Source organism: Pleurodeles waltl, chromosome 3_1 (assembly GCF_031143425.1).
Source record: "Pleurodeles waltl isolate 20211129_DDA chromosome 3_1, aPleWal1.hap1.20221129, whole genome shotgun sequence".
Taxonomy (NCBI): Eukaryota; Metazoa; Chordata; class Amphibia; order Caudata; family Salamandridae; genus Pleurodeles; species Pleurodeles waltl.
Genome location: NC_090440.1, coordinates 1,225,767,148 through 1,225,779,494, shown reverse-complemented (window position 1 = coordinate 1,225,779,494; position 12,347 = coordinate 1,225,767,148). Strand labels below are relative to the sequence as shown.

The 12,347-nt window shown below is 45.1% G+C and overlaps 1 long non-coding RNA gene across 1 annotated transcript in view; it reads right to left on the bottom strand.

The window, feature by feature from the left end:
* LOC138283342 (uncharacterized) overlaps positions 1-11,419 on the bottom strand; it is an 86,264-nt gene extending 74,845 nt beyond the window's left edge. Inside the window, exon 1 of the long non-coding RNA XR_011201201.1 lies at positions 11,184-11,419. This is a non-coding gene — a long non-coding RNA (uncharacterized lncRNA). The remainder of the gene's footprint in view (positions 1-11,183) is intronic.
* Positions 11,420-12,347: the final 928 nt, after the last annotated feature.

Here is a 12,347-nt window from a genome sequence, read left to right as displayed (position 1 = left end):
TGTGTCATTGATAGAGAGAAGTCAAGGATAAAGTCCAGTTTGCGCAATTGGTCAATGTGGGCAGGGGCGTTAACCTGAGTGGGTGGCCACCAGGAGTTGTTCCAGGCAGAATGGGGTGTAGCCAATCACAAGGATTTCTGTCTTGTCCGAGTTGAGCTGGAGGCAGCTGATGTCCATCGAAGGGCAGACTGCTCTCATCCCATTGTGAAAATGCATCTTGGCTTGAGCAGAGTCGCCCGGAGAGGATCAGTTGGGTGTCATTGTCGTAGGAGACTATCTTTACCTCGTGTTGTTTGATGATCTTAGTGAGCATGCCATGTAGAGGTTAAAAAGCTTCGGGCAGTGTGTGGATCCTTGGGCCACTCCGCAGCAAGTGTCTTTAGGTTCTGATGTGAACGGTGGTAGTCTGACCCTCGGTGCTCTTCTGGTGGGGAAGGACCAGATCCAGCTCAGGGCTTTTTCTCGGATGCCAGCGTCGTGCAGCCTGTCACAGAGGCTGAAGTGGGAGACGGTCTCAAATGCAGTAGAGAGGTCTAGAAGGAACAGTGCGGCAGTGCCTACGCGGTGCAGTATGATGCGTATGTCGTCGGTGGTGGCTAAGTGTGCCGTTTCAGTGCTGTGGTTGCTTCCAGATCTAGGATACTGTGTGTCCCGAGGAACTCGATGAGTTCCTGGTTGACGGCTTTTCCCGTTACCTTCGATGGGAAAGTGAGCAGAGACACGGGTCAGTAATTCTTTGGCTCCCTAAGGTCGGCTTTGGGTTTCTTGAGTAGCGGGCTGATTTCTGCGCGTTTACAGTCTGAGGGGAATGTGGCGGTCTTAAACGATAGGTTGATGGTTCAGCAAAGCTCTGGTGAAATGATGGTGATGACAAGGTTGAGGATGTGATGAGGGCATGGATCTGAGGGTGCTCGCAAGTGGATGGAGTTCATTATTCTTTGGGTGTCGTCTACAGTAATGATGGTTCAGCAGTTCAGTATCTGGTGGGGGTGCAAGGTCCATGGTGCTGAGCGGTGAAGGTGGGCTCTGTATGCTGAAGCCTTCATAGATTTCCCACATCTTACAGGGAAAGAAGGTGGGGAAGATCGTTGCGGAGGTCTTGGGAGGGAGGGATGGATGAGGTGTCTGCCCTGTGGTTCGTGAACTCTTTGACAATGATGAAGAGCTCTTTGATGTTGTGACTGCTGGTGTTGAGCTTTTTGGGTGGCTCGAATGTTCTGGTGGTACGTGGTGTCAGTATTTTTGAAGGTGGTGAGGTTTGGTGGATTTGCTGAGGCTCCATTTGCATTACAATCATCTGCAGGCACGCTTGGGTTGGTGTAGGTCTTGCGTAAACCACCTGGGAGTTTTGCTCTGTAGATTCCATGCCAATTTCCTTAGTGGGGGGCTACATTGTCGGCACATTCCGAGCCAGCACTTTAGTTTGCCTGCGGATTCATTAGCGTCTGTTGGGAGGGAGTGGTTGACAGCGTTTGGTGATCTGTACTTCCGTGACTTTACCCCAATGTCTGCCAGGGGGTTAGGGAATGTGGTGGCATGCAGTGTTGGAGTTGGTAAAGTAGATGCACTTGTGGTCAATCCAACAGTGTGCGGAGGTGTGGATGATGGTGAGGTTGTCCCCTGCTGAGAGAATGGCGTAGAGGATGTGTACGGCTTTGTGGGTGGGGACGTTGAGGAGTTGTTTGAGGCTGAGAGTTGTGGGGTTGTACAGGATGTTTGACGTATTGGGGGTCATTGAGGGTATCAAGCTGTAAGTCGAGATCACCGAGTGGGATATAACAGGAGGAAGTGAGTGCTTGGAGGGGCAACGAGGTTGACGATGTCTTGTAAAGACTGGGGTTGAGGTGCAGGTGGCCTGTAGATGAGGGTGCCATGTAGGAAGGTCGGTTGGTCAGGATGTGGAAATGTAGATGCACGTGCGTTGACAGAATGCGACTAGATGATAAAAGGCGGAGGTTGTTCTTGTAGATTATGGCAATGACACCTCCAGGAAGGTTGTCTCTGTCCTTGTGTATGATCTTGTAGTTGTGCGTAATGGCCGTGGCAATGTCCGTGGTAGCTGCAGGGGTGATCCAACTCATCGTGAGAAGGTGACGTCCAGGGCTGTTGAGTCAAGGGGGTCTCAGACTTGTAGCGCATGCTTGACGAGGGAGCATGTGTTGAGGAGCAGTGAGGAATCATGGGGTGGTACTTGGGAGTATGCTGGAGCAGGCCCAGCAAGAAAATGATCCATGGTTGTACATGTGGTCAGCTTGGTGGCATGCTGATGATCTTATGGGGTTGAGGGCACACAGAGTGCTTGCGTTGAACCGGCAGAAGGGGTGAGAACCAGGGTCCGTGGCGCTGGGTGCTGTCCATGCACAAACAGGCGTCCCTGTGGCGCACTAGCGTGGTGGCTGTCGTTAAGAAAGAGATGGAGGGAGGAAAGGTCCAGCGATAAGGAGTGGGAGAAGCGCTTTGCATGGGGGTGGGTGGGGATGCTGGGGCACCAGCGGTGCGGGGTAAACACAAGAGGGAGAAAAAGAGAAAAGGACAGAAAAGAAGCAAGTGAAAGAAAAAAAAGTAAAGGCAGAAGTAAAAAAGCAAGAGTAAAGAGAGGCAAAGAGTAAAGCAAGGAAGATACTTACTTTCAGACAGCCACTAGGCCACCATCGATGAGGAGCAGACAGGAGCCTGCGAGTGGAGGTGGGCCTCGACCCGAGAGTCAGGCAGGCTCTGAGTTTGTCCCAAGCAAAGGCAACAGTAGCAGCCAGAGGAACTGCACTAGGGAGGGCAACAGCCTCTGACCAGGAGGTCAGAGGAGTTGCCCTTTGTAATGTTATTTGAGTATTGACCACTGATGTCACGTCACACTGCTTTGCACCTGGCTTAGCTGCCTATTGTCACTTTAGTGGTCACTGGTTATAGACTTCATTTTGTATTCAGCCTAGACTCGATTTTCTGTTCAGCTTAGCTTAACCGCCACGTTAGCGGTGCAGGTGTGACTATTTTTCTTTACAAACATGTTATGCAACGTGTTTTCTATTTCTGCGTCACCAAAGGCCTAGGACTGGTACATAATATGTAGGAGGTAAGCCATCAGTACGAAAAGAGGGAACGGTTTGACTTTGGGAAGAATGCCTTGGGACGGTGGCCAACTCCCAACGCATTCCTTTCAAAGTTTACCTAAACTAGCCAGCATTTTTTAATATTTTCCTTCTGAGAGGAGGGGTCTTTCTAGAAAGCCCTTTCCATGGTTCTTTAAGATAAAAAAAGGTGGCGCTGCTCAGTAACGGGGAATTCCCAGACCTCGGTCAGGATTGGACGTCAAATGCCTGACATTTTTCACGTGAGGGTGAGGATCTCTTTCTCGGATTTGAAAGGGGTCATGTTCTTGCTGGCATGAGAAAGATGAAGCATCTGACAGGCCCTAAAGTGATTAATTTTTATTAATTATTTCCATTGTGTCTGAATATATATCTATATATCAATATAAGTGTTAGTAGCCATGCCTGTATATATTTGCTGTTCACAGATTGAAGATTCTTTATACATAGTCTTACGTTGTTATTGCACGTTTTGAAGGTGCACTTTATACCCTTCAAACCTTCCTTCACAAACCTTGCAAATAGCCATAATAAAGGTATTTTTCTGATTAAGAAGTACATTCTAGAGAATCCTTTCAACTCCTTTCAGTGTGTATATTTTGGCTCAGTCAAAAGTAAAGCAAAACACCCTCTCACATAGTGCTGCACCCGCCATGAAGGAGGGGAGGGAGGGGGACTGCTCTGCTGGGAGGCACAAGGGCAGGAAAAGCACTTCACAGGAGAGGGAGAGTAGCATCCAGGGCAGCACTGACACGTAGAAAACGCAAGAGGGAGAAAAAGAAAAACAGACATAAAAGAAACAAGTAAAAAAATAGAAGTAAAGTCTGAAGTGAAAAGGCAGAAGTAAAGGGAGGAAAGAAGTTAATAGAGTGTGATATACTTACTGTAAAATGGCCACTAGGACCCAGGGATGAGGCGCACGGAGGAGTCTGTGGGTGGAGGTGGGCCAACATACATACATTAGGAGGCAATATCTAATAAATTTGGGCAACACCGAAAACAGCAACAAAGTTAAAATAACACAAAAGGACATCATGATCATCAAAGTAGATTCAAATTTTATAAATTAAAAAAAAAAAAAAAAAAAACACCAAAAATCTAAAATACAACGATTAGAAGTCAGGTATGTCTTTGTAAAGATTAAATGCAATAGCGCTTAGAAGCATAAAGTAAATATTGAGTTATCTGTCAGAACTGAACACGGAGAAAGTCAAGTTTTCAGGCCTCTCGTATTGGAATGCAAACTGGCTACAGGATCCAGACAGGGACTGGTGATCAAAAGTACCGTAATACTTGTCACAGCATGAGATCAGTTGAAAATCCCCACGTAATTGGGGTGTTGCAAAATATTTCTCCAAACAATGTTGGCTATACATCAGTACTGAGCATGCTGCTCCAGTCTGGTCCCTGCACCAGCAGAGATGCGCTGGTGGCAGTCTCGCAGTAGCAGCAATGCAATATGCGTAATAATAACTGTGGCGTCAATGCAGATGCGACAGTTCTAAGCAGCACAACGACATCAATGAGCAGGTTCTAGCATTAGCAGCACTTTATACACATTCCGAAGAGTCAAGGACTGTAAGTGGCACCATTTGGCAGGGCAAGAGCTGCAGCAAGCAAACTCGAGATGTAGTAGGTGATGTGTCAGAAGTCTTTTGTGTCCTTGGGACTGCTAAAGAACAGAAGGAACTTCAGCAAGCACTTAAAATCACTTTGGTTATGGGTTGGAGAGATTCGGGAACCGCCCTTACAAATACCAGGCAAAGAGGGCAGCAGACAGCAGGTCAGCACAGCAGAACAGGAGTCCAGTAGAGTGACAGTCCTTTAATCACCATAGCAATTCTTCCTAGCAAAGTGTCCACATGTCCAGAAGTGTACTGAGTTAGTGATGTCCGATGTCCAATTATTGTACCCAGAGGTGCCTCTGAAATGGGGGGAGACTTGAAAAAGAGGCCTTTGAAGAAAGTGCACATAGGACAGGAAGTGCAGTGACTACCTGCAGACTCGCTACGGGGGATTATGCATCCCTGTGTGTGGGAAGAATAGCCAGCCCATTTAGATGTGTCAGCTGCACCATTTCATCCTGCCAAGGGTGGGCCATCAGGACATTTATGGTCCATCAGTCACACCTGATCTCCCTTGGTATGTGCCTGTCTGGAGGGAATGCACAAGAGATGATGCGTCACCCACCCAAACATGTAGTCAGGGGCAGCCAGTAGGCAGTAAATATTTAGGATAATAAAACGGCAAATTTCTTAATGTGACATTTTCAGCCACACAAATTAATGTTCGACTTGATCGTAAATTGTGATTTTGAATTGTCCATAGACACCCAACTCCAAATTTAGTTTTTTCAACAATTGGAAATTAGACAGGCTGCTTCAAGGTAACCCTGATGTTAGCTTAAGGGAAAGTTAAGCCTTGCGGTGGTGAAAGACAAGTGTAATAGTTTTTGTATTACCACAACAGGTTAAAATTACAGATACATGTCCAACTTGCCCCTGCCCTTTGATCTGTTCCAGGCCCACTAATGGGTTACATATGTTTTAAAAATAAAGGTTTGAACCTGGAAAGACTTAACTTGACAGATAAAAATGGAAGTTTAGAACTGCACACACAGGCTTTGGAATGACAAGCAAGTCATGTTGACGTACTACTTAATTGGGATGCACAATCATTTCAGTGGGCACACCAGTAGCCTTTAATTTACAAATCCAGGGCATAGGTAAGTACAATTTATGAGGGACTCATAAGTAAATTAAATATGCCTACTGTGGATAAGCATACGTAACCATATTTTAAGGCAAGAGCACGTGCACTTCAGCACTGGTTAGCAGTGGTAAAGTGCCCAGAGGCCCGACAACAAGACAAAGTCTGAGAAAGAGAAGGAAGGCCAAATTTTGGGGGTAAACCTTAAGAGAAGGACATTTGACAATAAGCAAACGCAAAATACATCCATATTTTGTATTTGATTCTCATTTTTGAACCACTGCAACAATATGTCCTGCAGAAAAAAATATAAACTGAGCAGACAGGATAGATTCTCGTACAAAAATACCAGTAGACTGGACTAACCAATTAGCTGAAAGAAGAGATTGACTGCCCATACACACATAAACAATACATATATGCAAGTTCAGCTGCTAACTGAACATCAACTATATTTACAGGGGGGCCATACTATATGTGAGCTATACTAAGTATGATGGTGTACCTCAACTAACCAGTACCTCATACTTATGTTGTGTGGTTCACCTACATATCTCAAATGTCCATAATACAAATTAAGGTCACTCTTCTTTCCATGAAACAAACAGTAATGGGGCAGATGTCAGACAATAGAAGATCGTATATATCCTCTGAAAAATGGCCATTTCATTTTGGAATCCTAGAGAAAATTAGTTTTGGCCCCAAGTACCGGAGATGGTAGGTTGTTGTACAATAGACCCTGTGCAAGAATAAGAATCAATAGGCACGCCTCCTGTGAGTTCCAGCACTACAGGGCTGCCGTTTGATGCAGATTATATTTGGGCTGGTGGTAGATGGTGTTATCAAATGGATATGGGTGGATGCACAGATTTGAAGGTGGCCAAAATGCACGGGGTGGGGGTAATCACCCAGAATGCTGCTTATGTTTTTTTTTTTTAATTACTTGACGCAAGTGATGGAAACACTAAAGAAGTTGCAAGAGACCTTTCAGGTCTTTGTAAAGGTCTCTGGATTTAATGGGATTTGGGACAAATCTTTATTGTTCCCAATGGACAAAGTACATGATCAACAATTGGCTTTAGTCCTTACAGTGGAGATGACTAAATTAAAATATTTGGGGAGATAATTTGGTCCCTCTGCTAGCCCAGTTTGAAAAGAATGTAAGGCAATGGCAGTCAATGCCAATTTCTCAGCAGGTAAGTGTGGCATATTTTAAAATGCGAGCACTAACCTGCTTCAGGCATAGAAAAATCATTAAAATGTTACTAGACATACAAGTCAAGTAGCTTGAATAATCTACTCGACCGAACTGTAATGTACTTGAGCTGGAAACAGATCTCATATTGTGGGTTCCTAGGCAAATATTGAATTTTTGAATCACCTTTTTGTTCATTCTCACATATGAGTGCACCTTCAAATATGCAAGTTCAGCATTTCTGCTGCAAAAAAAAAGAAAATCCTTTTTTGTTGGATTCAATACACTAAATGTTTGCTCCATGTATAATATATATAACCTAAATATAGGGTACACATGATCCATGCATGACTTGCCTCTTAGTTTACTAATAGCTGTGCCATTAGAGCAGGGGTGTTTCTCAGTTTATGTGTCAACCCTCACTTTAAAAAAATATATTAACAGAGCTTGATGTGGTAGCACACTGTCATTTGCAGACAGTACATTTCCCAAAAGTGTCCCAAAAGCTGCTCATTAACCTGCAGCTTCAATGATAATACTATGTAGTGTATTAACACAATTCTGTGAAAATTAGTTTTCAGAAAACATTTGTATTTGCACATCACCACGTACAGTGTTACGACATGTTTTTAATACTAATAAAATATATATATATATATATTTTTAAATCACACAGCTACTTAAATTAATTTTGAAATGTTTGTAAAGTTGACTTAGTTAAATAGATGTGTGTTAAGAAAAAACAGATACCAAAAGCCTCTCATTTCACTTTTGTCAGACAGTCTTTTGAACTGTCTCTGAACACAGAGAAAATGTGGCAAGAATAAGATTTAAAGGCATCTTAAGTGCTAATTCAGTTTCTGATTGGACAGAAGACCTCTTATTTGTCCAGTTGCTAGAAAGGTGAAGTGGAATTTTAAAAAAGCTCAAACGCATAAGAAAAGAACTTACCATAGCGAGTGGTCGAGTAGATTATTGGAGCCCTATGCTTTCTCTACATTCTTCCAAATACACCCTATATATAAAAGAGAAATTCTTTATACGGGTTGAAGTGCTGGTGGACACCCTGGACGGGTGGGAAGCCAAGGGTTGCTTTGTATTTTCTCCTGGAGTGGCATGCAGCAGATATCTTAAAATTGGGGGATTTGTTTCTGGATGGCGAGCTACTAAATTTCCAAACCCTTGTGGCAGACTACCATCTTCACCCCGGTCAACTCCTTACTTACAACCACCTTAAGTAATCATTAAATCCCCTATTTCATGTCTGCCACCTAGCACTCCCCCTAAAAGGTGTGCTAAAAGCTCTACACCATAGGAACTGGTGGAAAACGGATAGAATGGGCGTACGGACCTTTCCTACAACATGGAAACCACCCCAGGCCTTCTCGGCATACTACCTGGGTGATTGATGTGGCCAAACCTCTGCAAGATATGGACTGGACTTTCCCCATAAAGTATCCCACGGCTGTCACTTTAAGTACATTCATAGTGCTCCCTTGTGAATGCATTCCGCCCGTTGCTTACCATTGGCCTTGTGGTTTGTAAATCACATTTTGTTGCTTTCAATTTGCTGGCTTTATTTAACTCAATGCCACTCTGCAACACTGCACTGTACGCCACTGCACTCTAAGCTAATACACTCTATGTTAGTGCACTTTACTCTTTAATAATCAACTCTATGCCCCTGCACTCTACACCAATACACTGTATATCACTCTAATCTACTCTGCACCTCTGCACACTATGCCATGGCACTCAACACCACTTTACTCTATGCCATCACACTCTATGCCACTCTATTCAACTCCACTCTACCCTGCACCTCTCCACTCCAAGCCACTTCACTCTACTGTGAAACAATGTACTTTATGCCACTGCGCCACTGCATTCTATGCCACTGCACTCTACCCTGCATCTCTCTACTCCATGCAACTGCACACTACCCTGAAACAATCTATTTTACGCCACTGCACTCTATGCCACTCCGACCACAGCACTCTAGTTCAATGCACTATACACCACTCCACGCTGACACTCTACTCTGCAACACTGCACTGGTTGCCACTATACTCTACACCACTCTACTCTGTACATTCTGCACCAATACACTCTATTCCACCACATTCTATGCCACTCTACTCTGCCCCATGCCACTCTATGCCACTGCACTCTATTCCAGTGCACTCTAAACAACTGCACTGTACTCTATGCCACTGTTCTCTGTACCACTCTACACCACTGCACTGACACTCTAGTCTGCAACACTGCACTCCACACCACTCTACTCTGTACTACTGCACTCTATGCCCCTACACACTGCACCCTATGCCACTGCACTCTAGGCACTATACTCTACTCTGCACCACTCTACAATACTCCACTCTGCACCACTCTACGCCACTGCACTCTATGCCACATGAGTCTACTCTGCACTCTGACACTGCACCATTCTGCATTACTGCACTATCTGCCACTCTATTGTATGCCACTCTACTGCACTCTATGCTACTCTACCCCATGCCACTCTATGCCACTGCACTCTAAACAACTGCACTGTACGCCACTGCCCTCTACTCTGCACCACTGTACTCGAAACAACTGCACTGTACGCCACTGCCCTCTACTCTGCACCACTGTACTCTATGCCACTGCTTTCTGTGCCACTCTACTCCACTGCACTGACACTCTACTCTGCAACATTGCACTCTCCAGCACTGTACAGCAATCTACTCTGTACTACTGCATTCTACGCCACCGCACTCTATGCCACTCTACTCTGCATCAATCCACTCTACGCAACTGCACTCTACAGCACTATAATCTACTCTGCACTGCCCCAATCCACACTACGCCACTGCAGTCTCTGCCAAGCGAGTCTACTCTGCACTCTATGCCACTGCACCACTCTGCACTGCTGCACTCTCTGCCACTCTGTTGTATGCCACTCTACTCCACTGCACTCTATGCCACTCTACTCTTCCCACGCCACTCCATGCCACTGCACTCTAAACCACTGCACTCTACGCCAATGCACTCTAAACAACTGCACTGTACCCCACTGAACTGTACTCTGTACCACTGGGCTCTACGCCACTGCTCCTATGCCACTCTACTGAACTTCACACCACTATGCCACTAACGTTTAGCCATGCTGAACAACAGCCACTCTGGTGTATAACATGGCTAAAACATATTGGCAAAGCCAATAACTCATGCGAAGACAAGACCTGTTGGCTTTGCCAATGTCTGTTAGTTCTATGAGGTACGAGGTCCCTGAAAGAACTGGGAATGTGTAAGTCCTTATTTTAAACATGCATTTCACTTCTCGTAAGGGGTAGTAAGCCCTATATAAATACAATTACATCATAATATAGGCTGCTACAAAATGCGCAAATACATTTCAGTTAAATAAAAAAAAGTGCTTTTCAAATACAGATTTGAATAATATACAGTTTATACCTAGTACTAAAAAAATGTATAACAGTCAAATAAAACCACACACTCCACAACTCACCTTGGAACACCATTACAGTACCTCTCTAAAAGAAAATATCTTTGCCATTAGAAAGCTTCAAGTGACTCCTTTGGGTAAAGTAAATGCAGGTTTTCAAGCCCCTTTACATTTGCAGATTTACCAGTTGCCCACGTTTGCATTTCTTTAGGGAAGGAGACCCCCTGGCAAGAAGGTCCGTTTCTTATCTGTCTGCCCTTCCCTCCCTCAAAGAACAGGAGACACCCTGCCTTTCAGTCTAGCTGGGGAAACTCATCTGCCCGTAATTTGGCCCTGCCTCCGTTGTCCTTTTGGTGAAAGGCTAAAATTACAGTCAAATGCAGTCCGTTAAGCCTTTCTTCACGGACAACGGATGGCATGGCGAAATTACGGGCAGTCCCTGAAATTTACGGATGGGTGGTCACCCTAGTAACAGTAACATTCTGCATCGTTGGATGCCTGCGCGCCTGGCCTCACCTAAGCAGAGGCTCGCATTTTATAATCGTAATCATGCTGCCTGCCATTTATTTAGTGCTCCCAAAATGCATGCAGCATCCTTAGCTGCTTCTAACGGCCCAACGGAGTGCCGTGACGCAGCTCGGGAACAGGTAACAAGCAAGAGGGAAGAGACACAAAAGAAACTCAGTGAAAAAGGAAAGCCGAAATTAGGCATATGGAATATATAATCGGCACGAATGCTGACCTTAGAGAAAGTGGCAGTAGCGCCGCTCAGACCGCAATCGTGTCCCTAATGAGGCGGTAACGCTGCTCCGACCGCCCGCAATCAGACGTGCCCGTAATGAGCTGGTAATGACGATCCTTGAAATGAAAAACATGCATGCGCGTCACGATCCTTAAGATGAAAAACTCACATGCGCTTCACAAGCGCCCTTTGAGGGGAGCGGTTAAAGACGACTAAATTGTCAAAATCAGTAGTGCGCATGCGCACAGCCTTGTGCATGCCCACAGAACAAAGCCAACCCGAAAAAGACGGGGAGCGGCTAAAGACAGAACACCGGCCGCTGCTTTACGTGCCGATCCGTCTCGCTTACCTGACATCCTATGGGCACGCCTTTTTATTTTTATACCCGCCCTGACGACAACAGGGCAAACCACACGAAAACGTATGCAACGTGGGGGGAAAAACACGTGGGTCTCAAACCTCTTAACCCCATCCACCCCTAATATTTGTAGTGTACCAATACCAGTTACGTCACTGGTATGCAACACTACATCCATCATACCCATTTGTATTCATTAGATTTTACCATATAAATTGCAGCCCAGTCTATTCTGAGAGGATCTGGGGAAAGGCCAGAGTTGCAGAATGGCCAGGCCGGCCTAAAAACCCTACTGCAATAAAGGGGAAGACATCCATTTTATTTAAGGCTGCCTAAGGGGTCCCTGCTAGGTAGCAAATGGCCGATCTCTTCCAAGACAGAAGGGGTGACTAGTGGTACAGCCCTGTGCAGCAACGTGATCCTGCAACGAGATTTTCCAGAAACCGCCTGCTCATTTCCGCTATTTTAATCCCTCGCTTGTCACGTTTGCTGCTCATTACGTTTGCTGTCAGCTGTTAAAATAGGCCTGGCTCTGACCAGCTGTCGGTCCGGCACAGGCAAAAATATTTTGCTTTTTTAGCAATGTTCGTGTCATGGATTGTTGCACGATTGAGCGAGTGAACCGTAAAAATAGTCCTGTTTAAAGCCAGCGGTCATAGTTTCGCATGTTCGAATCCAGTCAAGGCTGACTCAGCCTTTGACCTTCCAGAGAATTAGTAAACAGATACTCATTTGATCTGAGTAACAGCAGATTTACATTTAAACCTGTTTTGTGTAAAAGAGGTATAAAAGTTAGACATTACTCT